Here is a 15,987-nt window from a genome sequence, read left to right on the forward strand (position 1 = left end):
GTTTTCAGTGCCTCTGATCTCAAATTTACCAAGAATTGAATAATTATTGTAGTGTCTTATCTATTTCTAATTGTTACATAATTTGTTGACTCAAAGTCTTAGAGATATAAATGATTTTAGATATTATTTGATTCATCTATTTTACAGATGAGGAAATCTATGCCCAGTGTTGTTTATATTTCAGTGATTATGATTATTGTCATATCTCACACATTTACCATATTATCAAGACAAGTGCATTTCAAATTTAAATTTTTCTTCCCTGATAATGTCCAATGATTTATTAAACACATTTGGAATAAAATTATGTTTTGATAGAAAACTTCTAAAAAATTAAAGCATGTTACATATTTTACATAACCATTATGTTTATAAATTATCTGCACTTTTGTTATGGCTATTTTGAGGGATAAATGTAATATATTATTATTTTATTTTATAGATGATAACATAATCAAGTTAAATATTTTAAAATAAGTGCAATTATTTTAAATTTATATGTTCTCAAAAGTTTATTCCATAAAACATATACTTACATATAATGAAAAACCATTCTATGTATATGTGTATATACACACACACAACATGTATACACACAATGGTTTTGTTCATGACACACACGCACATAGTTATGTCATGGGCAAAGAAAAAAAAGGTTTAAAAACCTACAGAATAAAGTTTCATCATTTAATTGTGAAAACCTGATCAGTTAATAACTCTGATTATTAGATCTCAATAAAAGTTGGATCACAGAGTTAATTATGATGGATGTAGGTATTATTTTTGTGTTCCTTTTTGAAGAAGACATGTTAGATAAAAGTTCCCCAAAGCTTTGTAAAGTACACACACACACACACACACACACACACACACACACTTCCCTAACTCCTTTAATTTTGGAACAGAATATTATATTCAGATTTCCTTCAAATCACAGGCTGCTCTGTGTGGCAAGTTCTAACAGAACTCAGTCAAGGTGAAATGCAGCCAGCTTTGGCTGCTAACAATGTATTCATACAGCATATGATCTCTGTCTGTTCAGGCTGCTTCTTGCTCTTGTCTCAGAATAAGAAAGGAGTGCTGCTTTCCTGGGGTATGCTATTTGAGAAAGAAAGTAACCTAACACTAACTGCAGGCGGGGTCAGAGTGATGTAACAGGAAGCTCTGATGTTTCCCTTCTGCTGCTGAGCACATACAATGTGACAACACTTCCAATCCACTCAGAACAACCCTCCCTCTCCAGCAGAGAGTATCACCTCCTGATTTAGGATCATCAGGCTCTGTTCACTGGACCTGACCCTGCCTGCAGGATTACATTGCAAAGCTTTCACTCTTCCCCACCTTGCCTGGGGGTAAATCTCTTCTGCGGAATCTCAGAAAATCAAATTCCATCCTAAGAATATTTCACCAAGAATTTCCTTAGAAGCTGTGCTGGGTAAGTACACTATTCAGAATAAATATATGTATCCTGAATAGTATTCTCATTTAGTTTGGCAATGTTCCTACTGTGGAATTTAATGACATTGAAATAATATTGAAACATATTCTCATTTATTTCACATTTTAAAGAAACTACAGTGTATTACTCCCAAATGTATACAAAATCTATTACTACTAGATGTTATTATGCACAGTGATATTCTAGAAGATAAATTTAGCAAGTAATAAAAATCTAAATGGATTAAAAAGCATATTTCTAAACAAATATCTTAATCAGGGAACAATGCCTTTTAAAATTAGCTCTACTATTAGCTAAGCTTAAATTTTGACAGCTGGAAAACATTTTCCCCCCAGGAAGGGTCTTTAAACTTTTTATACAGTTAGTATTCTGAGAAGGGGGGGGAGAAGAATAACTACTTATGGGGTCTTGGAGTCTCTGCAAAATTGAACAAAATGGAGAATTAAAAAGAAAAGTAATCACTTTGGAATTATATGTGTCTTCTATTTGCCTTTTATTTGCACATATATCTCTGGCTATTGAACTAATAGAATTTTCACTGTTCATTGTGGCCAGATGTGCTTAAGTCTCTCTCTTACTAACCCTGAATTGTTTCCGCTGTATCTGATCAGGGGGTGGGCTACAAAAGAGAAAAAATCCCAGCTAGGATTAAGAAAATGTTATTTCCACATTAAGTATAATTTTACGACTCTTTAGCTAACAATGCATTGCTTCAATTTCTCTGGTATCTCTCTGCAAGCTTTTGGGGGGACGGCGTGAAATAGAGATAACTGTGAATAAAGAAAAGTGACAAAGTTTTTCCAAATAAGTATAGCAGATTATTAAACAGAGAAATTAAAGTGTGTATTTTTTAAAAAAGAATTTCCAGAAAAAAACTTACAGTAATGTTGAGATGAAACATCTGTTAATGCTTCCTTCACCAGTACAGACTGTCCAGGACTATTAAGAAACTATTGCCTACTTAAGTGTTGGTATAGAGATGTCACAAATTTGTTACTAAGAAAAATTAGATGTCAGATTTGGGTTCAAATTATATTGATTGATATAATTTACTTATATAAAAATTAAGTGTCAGATTTGGGTTCAAATTATATTGATTGACATAATTTATCTGTGTCTATATTCTTTCTTACCTATGTAATTATACTGTGCAGAATGTCCTTCAGTGGAGAAATCCTGTACTTAATCACCCATAATCTGGCACATTAACAGTGTACAACAAACTTATTCTGAGTAACTCCCTCATAATTTTCTACTCAATTTTTCCACAAATTTCTCCAAATAATGGAAACTTCAATTAAGCCTTTTATTTTGTGATTCTTAAAAATATTGTGGCTGATTTCCTATCGCCTTTCAACCATTAACTGTTTTGAATGCCCTGACACATGCGTAGAATTAGAAAAAGTGTTTTTAGAATGTGACTTTGTAAATAGCCATTAGGTAATTAGGGAAGGAAATGAAAAGAACACATTAAATGCCTAACCCCATGCCATGGGTTAGTAATAAAAATTAAAATAGCATTATTTTTAATTTACATTATTTTCTTAGAAGGAGATATTATATTAATATAATATTTTTAATAAGGCACTCCCCACACATATCTAATTTTTATTTAATTGCTAACCAAAAACCCATAATTTTCTTCCATAACAATTAAATTTTTGTTAACTGTACTAATAGTGTGGTTTATAATTTTTATTTTCAGAAAATACTGTTGAGAAACACTAGGTAACGAATTTTGAAGGTCATTAGGCAAAGACTTATTATTTGAGAAAATAATTGAACATTTGAAATAAGAACTCATATTATTATATTCTAAATTTTGTTTTCTTTAATGATAAGAGAGTATCAGAGGATCAATGCATGCTTTCAGCCATAAAGAATTCACTTATTTTTCTAGATGCTATGGGATCGTAAAAGCAATGCAGAGTCTAAGGCCAGTTATAAATATGGAAAATGAAACATAGGGTTGAGAAATTGTAAGAATAATGTGAGTTAAAATCTGTTTTACCTGCAATATTCAGTTATCTTTAAGAGATATGCTTTTGGTTACCACTACAAGGTCTTTCCCCCCCTAATATATATTAGCACATTCCAAAATATTGTTTTATTAAACTATGTAAAAATGTTAGAATATATAAAACTACTCATTCAATTTGAAAAAAAGATTGGGAAAACAGGAAAATAAAAAAGAAATTAGAATTGATTCTGTAGTTTTAAAAATGATGTTAAATGAATGACCACCGTGTATATACTTTACCTACTGGTGATGCCTAGGATACGTTTAAATGGAATCAACACCCTAGCATATTTATGAGAATCTTCACATTCATCGTATATATTTACCATTATTTTGTACACACCAAATTTATTTCAGTAAGAAATTCAAAATAATATTAAGACAAAAAAAGATGATTTTATATGCTTTATGCTAATGTGGATGAATTATTTGATAAACTCATAAAACTAATCAAACTTCTGTTAATAGTATTAGTATATATTTCTAACTTACATCATTTTTGTAACAACTATAACACTATGTTGCTTTCAACTTTTCTCTCCATGGTTAAAATTTGATAGTACCTTAATTTTTAAGAATTATCTTACAGATATTTATACAAAAATTAACAAAAAAAATTAAAGGATCAAAATATACATTCATGAAACAAAACTGATTTTATACTCTATGTATGATTTTGAACACAGCTTGAAAAAATAATTCTGTTTTAGAGATATCATGATTACGATACCAACTTTTCAAAACACAAATATATTCAAAGGACATTATTTGAAGTCATTGGCTTTATTCTCTATCTTATCTTTGTTTCGTATTCAGAGATGCTATTAACCCCAAAACATAAGTTATATCATTGCAATGGTGTTAATGAAAGACACTCAGAGTCAAATTTGTAACACCTCTGTGTTCTTGACTCAATCAGACTATCAGAGAATACACTTAATATGAAAAGCCGGTACCCAGCTATATAAAACATTTGTCTGTATCTGGGTTTAAAGCCCACGCGTGAACCATAAACATTTATAATTTCTTAGGAAAGCTCTCTTTTTCTACCAAAGTACTTCTACCCTGCTGCATTATTAAATTATTTCAAAAAATCTGTTCATTTAATATAAGAAAATGTTTTGATGAAGTTATGGAAAATAAGAATGTACCAGAAACACAAGATCAGGGTTACATACCAACAAGATATTTCAATCATTTTCCCATTTATTCACATAAACAATCATTCCTATCCAAATTCCTTCATCAATAGCAGTTACACACCTCAAAGTATCTTGGGACTCCTGGGGGCGGGGTCAGGCAGTTAAACAACTGACTCTTGATTTCAGCTCAGGTCATGATCTCACAGTCATCAGAATGAGCACCGCATGGGGCTCTGCGCTGACAAAACAGAGCCTGCTTGGGATTTTCTCTCTCCCTTTTTATCTGCCCCTACTGCACTCTTTCTCTCTCAAAAATAAAATAAAATAAAATAAAATAAAATAAAATAAAATAAAATAAAACCTTAAGAATAAAAAGTATCTGGATGATTTTCACGCCTTTGATTTACCTCCCTGTAATTTGGTTCATAACTTGGAAGATGTATAGTCTTAATTAGTATAAAATCGAAGAAGTAAAAGGCAGACTGCATTTAATTGTACAGTTTGAAATGTAAATACTGAGCTAGTGTGATTTAGGAAGAACATATAATTAGATATATGATAATTAAGTCAACAAACCTATTTAAATAACAGGAAATATATTTTCATACATTATATTGCCATTTCGTTTAAACAGGAAAGTCTTCAATAAATCTAGATTATTATTTTTTCATGTCTAATTAGTATTATAATATTGTTCATTAAATCAGATTAGTAAAATAATCTGCATTTTCCAGTATTTGTGTAATCTTAAATCTAATTGTTTTTACTTCAATAAATTATTTTACCAAAAAAATGAAGACATGAATTTAATTTTTAACAAAACAATAAAAGTCTTATTATTATTTAAAAATAAAGTAGAATCACTTACTGTGAACTGAGTTAGAGTTTATGTTTATTAGATTATTAGTACTAATTATCAGATGATAAATTGCAAATATTTTCCTAGAACCTGTTTCCTCCTTTTTTTACCTTTAAATTAGTTTGTTTACCTAGAAGAGACAGTTTTATACAATATATTATCATTTGCAAAATAGTCAAAAGAGTGTATTCGTTTTTAAAATGTAAGACTTTTATCTTTTTATTACTTCATGCTTTTAATTAAATATATATATATTTTTACCTTGGTATCAAAAGGGCAAAAAACTCAACCCAACACAGACATAAATAAGTAAGCAAAATAAATAAATAAATAAATAAATAAATAAATAAATAAATAACCAACCTATCTCTATGGTATCAAGGCTATACTATAGCTCAATGCTTTACTGAGGTTGTTGGATAGAGTCAAATTTTCAGAGACATCGTATTCCCCTTAACATGGGAATATATTTTTTAATTAAAAGATGCTAATATGGTATAAACTTCTATATAAATCTGTCATTATTTCCCTATTCAGGTTTAGGTTAATCTAAGCCCAACCAGGTTTCCATAAAACCATGGTGACTCCTGAACATGTCATTTGGTCTATTAAATAACAGTGATACAGTGAAATGGCAACTATGTGGTTTATAAGAGTGCTGCTTCTCCTCACAGATTAGTCACATAGAGGTTTATTAGCATATTCGGGAGCACACGGGTGTTTTATCAATCAAAACTAAAATAAATTTGTTTTATATCCAAGTATCAATTTCATAAATTCTACAAATGAATATTAATTGAATCCATATCCATTGATTAACATGAGACCAAATGTTGTTTAGATATTTTGTGCATAAACCTCAATTTTGCTTCCTTTCCAAGGATAATATGAAGGGAAAATGGGAACTTTGGTAAGTACTAGAGAAGAATAAATTATGTTATAACTGAAAATAAGGAGGATTAAAGCTATGGGAAAAGATGTCATCAGTACAAAATGTGTTTTTCTGTTTTATTTTCTTGTTTTTTTAACTCTAGTTGTTTTCAAATGTGAGGCAAAAGAGCAGACTTGATTTCACTTAGGTAATGGAAACCTAATATTAGACTTCCATGTTTAAATGTTTTATTAATCAGTCTACATATGTCTTTGAAAATTTATTTTCAATGAAGTTTTTTTTATTTTAAATCTTTCTTAAAATGTGCCAATATACTTTTTAGCTAAGGCAAAAAATATAACCTATGCATTTGTATTTTAGAAATGTAGTTATAATTACTGTTTGAAGCAACTGCCTGGAATGGAGTCTACTTCAGACAGTATTCATGTCATATACAGTTAGGACATCGCTACATTTGAAATCTGTTAAACATAATTTCATTAAACTCCCAGTTAACTAACTAAAATGTCTTGGAACTTGTCAGGTTTATTTTCGTAAATGTATATATTTATTGTCAGCTTAATCCTCTGGTCCTTGACATTATTAGATGAAGATACATTATTGAATGCACATATCTTAATATCCCTGAGGGAAAAATAACATCATTTATTATTATTGTTGTTGTTGTTATTATTATTATTTTGCCTCAAATAGGAGTGTCAGCCTTCTCTGCTGCAGTACTCTCTCCCAATGTCAGCAGTGGGTGAATTTTTCCATACTGCACTTATACAAGAGAACCCCTTTTTAAAGGATGGCTTGCTCTGTTGAGATTATTTAGTTAATTTCTTTGAGGACTTGCTCTGTGCCATGTATATATATTGTTAGTTACTCATATATAAACTCATTTAGCCTTCCCCAAAGCCCCAAGAAATACTATTATCATTATTAGTATTAGTATTAGTATTTGCAGATAAGAAACATCAAAAACAAGAGAACTTTTAAGTAATGTGCCCAAGATCACATAACTATTCAAGTGGAGGTACCAGGAACTGAATCCTGGCAATCAGGCTCCAGAGCTCATGCTCTTAATCACTCTGCTTCCCTTTCCAATTCGTTGCTGGTATCTAGTCACCCCTAGTGTGAATGGATGCTGTTCCTAGAACCTTAGGTTTTAAGTGCAGATATATTGTGAGTTTTGTTCTAGTTTATCTCAATAAAGTGAATATCACAATTAATAAAGGAAGTCAGATAAATCTTTTGGTTTCCCAGTACATGTAAAAGTTATGGAAACAGTATAGTGCAATAGCATTATGTTTAAAAACAACACATATACCTTAATTAAAAAATACTTTACTGCTAAAATATACTAAACATCATCTGGAGGCTTGAGTGAGTTATAATCTTTCTGCTGCTGGAGGGTCTTGCTTTGATGATGATGGCTGCTGACTGATCAGGGTGGTGGTTGCTGAAGGTTGAGTGACTGTGGCAATTTCTTAAAATAAGTCAATGAAGTTTGCTGCATCCACTGACTCATGAATGATTTCTCTGTAGCATGAGATACTGTTTGATAGCATTGTACTATAGTAGAACTTCTTTCAAAATTGGAGTCAACTCTCAAACCCTGCAGCTGCTTTATCAATTAAGTTTATGTGCTATTCTAAATCCTTTGTTGTCATTTCAACATCTTCACAGCATCTTCATCAAGAATAGATTCCATTTCAAGAAACCACTTTCTTTGCTCATCCACAAAAAGCTCATCTGTTAAAGTTTTATAAGATTAGAGCAATTCCATCACATCCTCAGTCTCTACTTCTAATCCTCTTGCTATTTCTACTACATCTGCAGTCACTCCTCCACTGAAGTCTTGACTCCCTCAAAGTCATCCTTGAGGGTTGGAATCAACTTCTCCCAAACTCCTGTGAATGTTGATATTTTGACCTCTTCCCATGAGTCATGAATGCTCTTAATGACATCTATAATGGTGAATCCTTTCCAGAAGGTTTTGGTTTGCTTTGCCTAGATCCATCAGAGGAATCACTATCCACGGCAGCTGTAGCTTTAGGGAATGTATTTTTTAAATAATGAGACTTGAAAATACTCCTTCATCCATGGGCTGCAGAATAGATGCTGTCTTAGCAGGCATGAGAACAATATTAATCTCATTGTACATCTCCATCAGAGGTCTTGGGTGACCAGATGCATCGTTAGTGAGCAGTAACATTTAGAAAGGAATCATTTTTTCTGAGTAGTAGTTCTCAACAGTAGGTTTAAAAAATTCAGTAAATGATGTTGTAAACAGATGTGCCATCATCCGAGTTTTATTGTTCTATTTTATAGAGCACAGACACAGTAGATTTAGTATAATTCTTAAGGACTCTAGCCTTTTTGGAATGGTAAATGAGCATTGGCTTCAACTTCAAGTCATCAGTTGCCTTAGCCCTTAACTAGAGAGTCAGTCTGTTCTTTGAAGCTTTGAAGCCAGGCATTGACTTTTCCTCTCTAGCTATGAAAGTCCTAGATGACATCTACCTGTAGGAGGCTGTTTTGTCTACATTTATAATCTGTTGTCCCATGTAACCACCTTCATTAATTATCTTAGCTAGATTTTCTAGATAATTTGATGCAGTTTCTGTATCAGCAGTTGCTGCTTCACCTTGCACTTTTATATTACAGAGATGGCTTCTTTCCTTAAACCACATGAACCAACCTCTACTAGTTTGAAACTTCTTATTCAGCTTCTTCTCCTCTCTCAACCATCATACAATTGAAGAGAGTTAGGATCTTGCTCTGGATTAGGCTTTGGCTTAAGGGAATGTTGTGGCTGGTTTGATCTTCTGTCCAGACCACTAAAACTTTTTCCACATCACCAATAAGACTCTCTAGCTTTCTCACTCTTTGTGTGTACCCTGGAGTAGCACTTTTAATTTCTTTCAGGAACTTTTCCTTTGCATCTACAACTTGGCTAACTGATGCAAGAAACCTGGCTTTTGACCTATCTCAGCTTTCAACATATCTTCCTGACTAAGTTTAATCAATTCTAGCTTTTGATTTAAAGTGAGAGACTTGTGACTTTTCCTTTCATTTGAACACCTAGAGGCCACTGTAGGATTATTAACTGGCCTAATTTCAATATAGTTATATCTCATGGAATAGGAAGGCCCATGGAAAGGGAGAGAGAAGGGGGAGCAGAGAGAATACACACACTTATTAAGTTCATCATTTTGTATGGGCATGGTCAGTGGTGCACAAAACACTTACTATTGGTAATAGGAAAGAACACTGATCCCAGATCACCATAACAATATAATAATAATAATGAAAACATTTGAAATATTGAATTACCAAAATGTGACATAGAGGCAGGAAGTTAGCAAATGCTGTTGGACAAATGGTACTGATAAGCTTGGTACATGCAATGTTACCACAAACCATCAATTTATAAAAAATGCAATATCTGAGAAGCACAAGAAAATGAAGCACAATAAAATGAGATAAGCCTGTACATAGTAGGTAGAATTTGCAATTGGTAATTTCCCATCTTTCTGTATGCATTTCCTTCCACTATGTTCCTTCATCTATGCTTGCTTAACCCTCACCTTCCTCTAAACCAAATGCCCAGTAGTTACTCTCTAGCCTCCAGTAGTCAAGAGTTGCTTGAAAAACAAAGATTTTGAAGAATTCTTTCTTCTTCAGAAAACCTCATGTTTGCTATTTAGCCTTCAAGCAATTGGATGTGACCCATACACATTATCTAGATAATCTCCTTTATTTAAAGTCAATTGATGGTAAATGTCAATCACATCTACAAAATAACTTTACAGAAACATCAAGGCTAATTTTTGATCCAACAACTGGCCACCATAGCCTGGCCAAGTTAACACATACAATTAAACATTGCAAGCAGTTAAGGGCATTCATCCATATTTGCTCTTTTTTCCCAAAAATTATTTAGGTTTTCGAATTTTGGAAACTCTTCAAACTTTCTGCTGGAATGATAGTTGGAATTACAATGAATTTATTAGTTGAATCAAAAATTAGTAATGTCTTAAAAATGTTAAGTCATCCAACTATGAGCAAGATAGAAATTCTCCAGTTACTCAGGGCTTTTTGTTTGTTTGTTTTTTTGGAAGGGGGTAGAATCTGATTTGGTTCTTTTTTTTTTTTTTTTTTTTTTTTTTGATTTGGTTCTAAATGTAGGTAGAAGAAATATTTAAAGCAATTATATTATAAATGAGGGAGATTAAAAGGATATAAGTTTTCTACATTCCACCCCCTCCTGCCACAATGGTAGCATGTTTTTCCCCTATATGGTTCACATAAGACCTTCCAAGATTGCTCATCCTTTTATGTAATTAAAGTCTGTTCTCTTTGCAGTATATTTTATCTGGGGAACTTTCCGTTCATATCAGAATTTAATACTGTCAGAGAACAGTTGTATTTTAAGTTATATGACTTCTTGCTATTAAGGAGTGCTAGGGTTAAACAGAATGATCCTCAGTTTAGCAAACACTCACAACGTGCCAGGCCCAATGCTAGATGTTAAAGGTAAGCAAGACAGGACCCCTGCTCTGGACAACATCAGCTCCACCTCAGTGCTGTGTAACAGTGCCGATTAAACTATAAACTCTTCATCTATACTGCTGGCCACCACTCTACTTTTCATCTTGTCATAAGATCAGGACTGAATGCCTGAGCTAGAATGTTTTGTAAAGTGACAAATCTTGATAAATCATATATTTTCTGTACATATTTATTATATTTGGGAAACCTTGGATTACAGATGAAACATTAAAAAAAAAAACCTGAAGTAAAAAACAGTCTAACGGATTCTACTTAGCTCACAATTGTATGTGCTTTGGCTAAGATATTCTGAAATCTCTTATTTTCAACTGCTTCTAATGTAATTTGGAACTTTCATACTTTAACAGAAAGATTTCCTTGTATAAATCAATTACAGATATCATGATTGGGTATCAGAAATTGTTTACTTTTAAGAGAGAAAGAATGTGGTTAAAGAAAGATATCCTTAAGAATAAAGCTTTGAAGCATGATTGGTTTCATTAATTTGAACAGGAAGGGCTTCAAATGAGATATGAGCAAGCGTTAAAGTCTAGAACAAACTGACAGGGGTAAAGTCCATAAAATGATTTTCCTAAATATTGTTTAATATTTTTATTAATTGAATTCCTCACATGAGTTAACTTCCTTAATTATACATTTTCCAAAAGGATTTCCTGTGCTGTGTTCCATGTTATCAGTTCAAAATTATTAGAAAACACTTACTGAGTCTTTTTGCTCATAAAATTAATACATGTCCATACTTAATGAACCAGATTCCAGCCTACTTCCTTCAAAATAAATACACCAAAGTTAACAAAGAGTTTATGTTTGAGTCATTGTATAACTCAAACACCCTTTAAAAACCCACTAATTACGTGATTCTTCAGATTAACTCTGAAAGCTGATTATTCACTAAATTCTCAAGTGTCATAAAAGACTACATATTTAAGGTTACAAAGTCTCAACTATATCACTTCTTGTATCATCCTTACCATTAAGGACTACATGTTCAAAACTTTTCATGTTACATAGCGCTTCTGAAGCTAGAGTCCTGAATAAGCTAAATAAATCTAGTTAATGGGTTTCGAACTTAGAAATAGGAGATTCCAGCTCATTGTGTCCTCAGAGGGTTTCATTAAGTATAACCACAATTTAGGTCTTGAAATAGCATCTGCTTTAAAAAAAAAAAAAAGATTAGATTTTTTAGATTAGATTAGAAATCTAAAAGATTAGATTTCTACATTTAGACAACATCCCACTCCTAATTACTCAAAATCATGTAGACTTCAAGGATAGTTCTCCATTCTGGCCTATGTTTTTGTTCCCAGTTATAACTGCATAGTTTTATAATCATGGAAGGGACACAACCTGTAAATATAATATGTGAGATTTTCTGTCTTTCCTATCAAATCCAACTTGAATAATTCTTTAGAATTAAATTTGTAGTAAACAACAAAGATCGTTGTGCATCATATTTATTGATACAAGATTATAATAGCAATTAATGAAAGAGTACTCATTTGAATGAACTAAGTAACTTTTTAAGTTTATTATGTCTCCTTTACTCTTCATCACATACTCATCATTACAGCACCTGAATAAAAACAAAATGAATAAATAAATAATAAAATGTTAATCTTTATTACTGGTGGGCCTATAGTTCCTGGATTCCAGGCTTTAGTATTTCTTCTTTCTTCATCTCCAGGCAAATTTATTTCTTATTAAAGAAGTAAATTCTGATATCAACTGGCATAAAATTAAAGGAATGTAAGCACATTATCTGAAACAAGATTAAAAATTATCTGTGGGTTTCTTTTAAAGAACATAGAATGCTCTTTTCTCAGAAATCCATTGCTGGCCTTTGCCAGATACAAACTTCCCTATAGCCTTTGCTCAGATACAAACTTTTTTCTGAAACCTAACCTATTTAAACACAGCTACACCTACACGACCATAACCCTTTTGCTCATTGTCATTTATTTTTGTGTGTCCTAGCTTTTACCTAGAACACCAATCACATTGCAACAAATCATCAACTACAATTTACATATTTTCTGTGTTATTGTCCATTTTCTGTCCATTATCTCTAAGCTCTACAAGTACAAGCATTTCTTCCTGCTTTTTTTCCCCCACTAATATATCCTAAGCACCTAGGTAAGTGCCTACACAAAGTAGGTGCTTAAAAATTTCTTAACAAATGATTAATGAATGAATATGTTTCTTTGTATCAGTCTCCACGGAAAACTAGAGACTCTACGTGATTTTGTCTGCAGTATCCAATAGATTCTAGAGCTGAAATTTTGAAGGTGTTGTAAACATATCCCATGGCCGAAGAGAAAATACTCAGAAACTAATTATCATTTTGTTATTCTTAGGTCAACCTAATATTTATTCCTCCACTGCCTTTGTAAAGGGAAATAAATTAGTAAAGATGCTTTTCTGTAACGTAGTTAGTGTTCAGGTTTCACTGAATTCCAAGGAGTGACCTCTCAAACTAGGGTAAATGAGAAGGTTGCTTGGTATTTTAGCACAAAATGTTGAAGCATTTCCCCAAATGGCCAAACAATGGCTGAATTTGGCAGAATTTCTTGTTGAAACTGGCAGACCTGCCAACTGTTGCCTCCCAACAAAAGTCTTACTCCATTACTTATTGCCTTTCTGGACAATAACACTAAAATGTCTATAGAAGGAGAAAAAAACGCAGCAGTGGAATTGAGAGAAAAGCAAATCAATCTTTTAAAAAAATACATATTGCAAAATAGAAATTCTGTTTAATTTACAAAAACTATACCGCGTTTGATAAGTGATGAGTTACGCACTTGAAAATCCACAATTTATCAAGCTTTTAAGTGTTGATTTATAAATATTTAGAGATAATTCTAAAAAGAATGCCAACTGTCAATGCCCTTTCATCACTGTATAGCTTTTGAAACTTTCTAAATGTAAAACCAAAGGACTATTTTATAACGTGAAATACATATTTATCATTAAATTAAGACATGATTTGTTTGAGAGCATCATGATGGATTTTCACAAAATACATCTTCTGAATTGACTCGACTCACAAATTATAACAACACTTGTTTTTCTAATGTAGATTCTCCATGTGTTGAGATTCATATAGTAAATTTTATTTTCTTTTAAAACTGAGGGCTAGTCATTCATTCACCTAGAAATATCATAATTAGGTTTTTTCTTCTGAGCCCAGATATTCATATCATCTATGAAAATGATAATTTTCCTTTGAGAAAGACTGATTCTCAAATTATGCTCATAGTATTCAGAGAAAATATGTATATAAAATGTGTTGTAGTTATCTTACTGTCTTTCAACATATTATCTAATAACTCACTGACTGAACTTTAAACCACAAGCAACAAGACTATTTGGATTAAACAACTCTCCATTTTAAAGGAAGTCTTGCTCAAAACATAAAAGTAAATTGTCAAATAGCTTCTCGTTTCAACCATCCTTTCCTATGCTTTAACTCTTTGAACTTCCTGACACTGTTGGATATGGTCATTATCAAATAATGTACCTATAATAAAATTTTTATTACAAAACATAAGTGATAACAATGCCCTTTAATAAACTGTATTTTTTTAAGGACTAGCCAGCATTCAATTTATTTCTGATATGTTTATAGATAGCATAGCAAACCAATATTCTGCAACACATTTTCTTTGTCCCATGTAGCTTAAAATAGACAAAATTAATAATAATAAAATAAAGCTCAGACCAACAGAGTGACAATTTTTAATCTAGATGAGTTTGATGAAAAGGTGGAAAAGGCACTTAAAAATAAACTTTATATCAATAAAAGCCCTGACAGAATTTTAAATTCAAGTACTTTGCACTAAATTAGAGTACAGGGCAGCCTGGCTGGCCCAGTTGGTAGAGAATGTGGCTCTTGATCTCAGGGTTATAAGTTTGAGACCAAGTTGGGTGTAGACAAAATAAAAATAAATTGTTAATAAATAAATAAATACTTTCAAAAACCAGAGTGTGCAAATGACTAATTTCTTACAGTGAGCAGACATACATCATACGTTTTGAAGCTAGTATCTGTCCTTACAATGACAAATAGATATTCCCAGTAGTCTTTTTTTTCCCCCAGTAGTCTTATTCAGAAAGAAGCAGGGCCAAAATATTTGTTCTTTCTCATCTAGATTCAGCAGACACCACATATTGTTGAGAGCCTTTTCTAATAATGCTACCTTTAAGATGAAAAAGGCTGTTTTGAGGTTTGACTAACTGCCTGATGTAAAAAGTTGCTGTTGATTTAAAATAGTTTCACTAAATATTATAATTTGCTCTCCACTGCATAGTGGATTTGAATATATATCTTAATATTCATATATATTTTAGTAATTGTTAATCTTTTCTATCTGCTAGATCACCTTGACTGTGTTAAGTATCTCTATTCCAGGAGATTGATAGTAACACCAGAGACATACAATGTGAGCCTAAGCATAAAGGAATCTTAAATCAGTTTTGTAGTTCATGATGTTGTCCAAAATAAATGTTATTAACAGTTCCCTAATTAGTCCTATTTTAATGAATTCCCCTTTCTAACTGTCCTCACCTCACCTCTAACCTGTCCTCACCTTGGAGTAAATCCAGAACACTGCATTTTGTTACATGTCTGGTGACAATGTCTTTGGTAAATGGCAAGATGAAGGGTTTGGAGATTCACCCAGAAGTTGATGAAACAAGAAATGAAGAGAACAAGTTAGGAAGTGAAGGGCCAATCTGGAGAACAGAAAAAAAGAGAAGATTCAGAAAAATTTTCATTTACAGGATAAATATATATATGACTGTAGAATGTAATTAACTTAGTAATTATTGCTCACTGAGTAAAAGGAGTGAGAGACAGGATTTGAAAGTGAAATAAATTAGATCTAAAAACCAGGAGTGAAAAAGGTAGGAAAAGTGAGAGGATAAAGGAGAGGCAATAAAAGAAGATAAATTGGTCCATTAAGATACATTTTATTTGCCAGAAAGTTTAGGAAATAAAAAATCCAGCACTGAACTGCACAAATTGAGATGTGGAGACACTTTGGATACAAGGCCATG

At 32.0% G+C, this 15,987-nt stretch overlaps 1 protein-coding gene across 2 annotated transcripts in view; it reads left to right on the forward strand.

Annotated features, from left to right (window-relative positions):
- Positions 1-1,193: 1,193 nt before the first annotated feature.
- The window catches only part of CALCRL (calcitonin receptor like receptor), a 102,987-nt gene continuing 88,193 nt past the window's right edge, over positions 1,194-15,987 (forward strand). For both annotated transcript variants that reach the window (XM_019461676.2, XM_019461682.2), the window contains exon 1: positions 1,194-1,435. The gene's annotated coding sequence lies outside the window, so the exon portion shown is untranslated. The remainder of the gene's footprint in view (positions 1,436-15,987) is intronic.

Source organism: Panthera pardus, unplaced genomic scaffold (assembly GCF_024362965.1).
Source record: "Panthera pardus isolate Hobbes unplaced genomic scaffold, ASM2436296v1 HiC_scaffold_10, whole genome shotgun sequence".
Classification (NCBI taxonomy): Eukaryota; Metazoa; Chordata; class Mammalia; order Carnivora; family Felidae; genus Panthera; species Panthera pardus.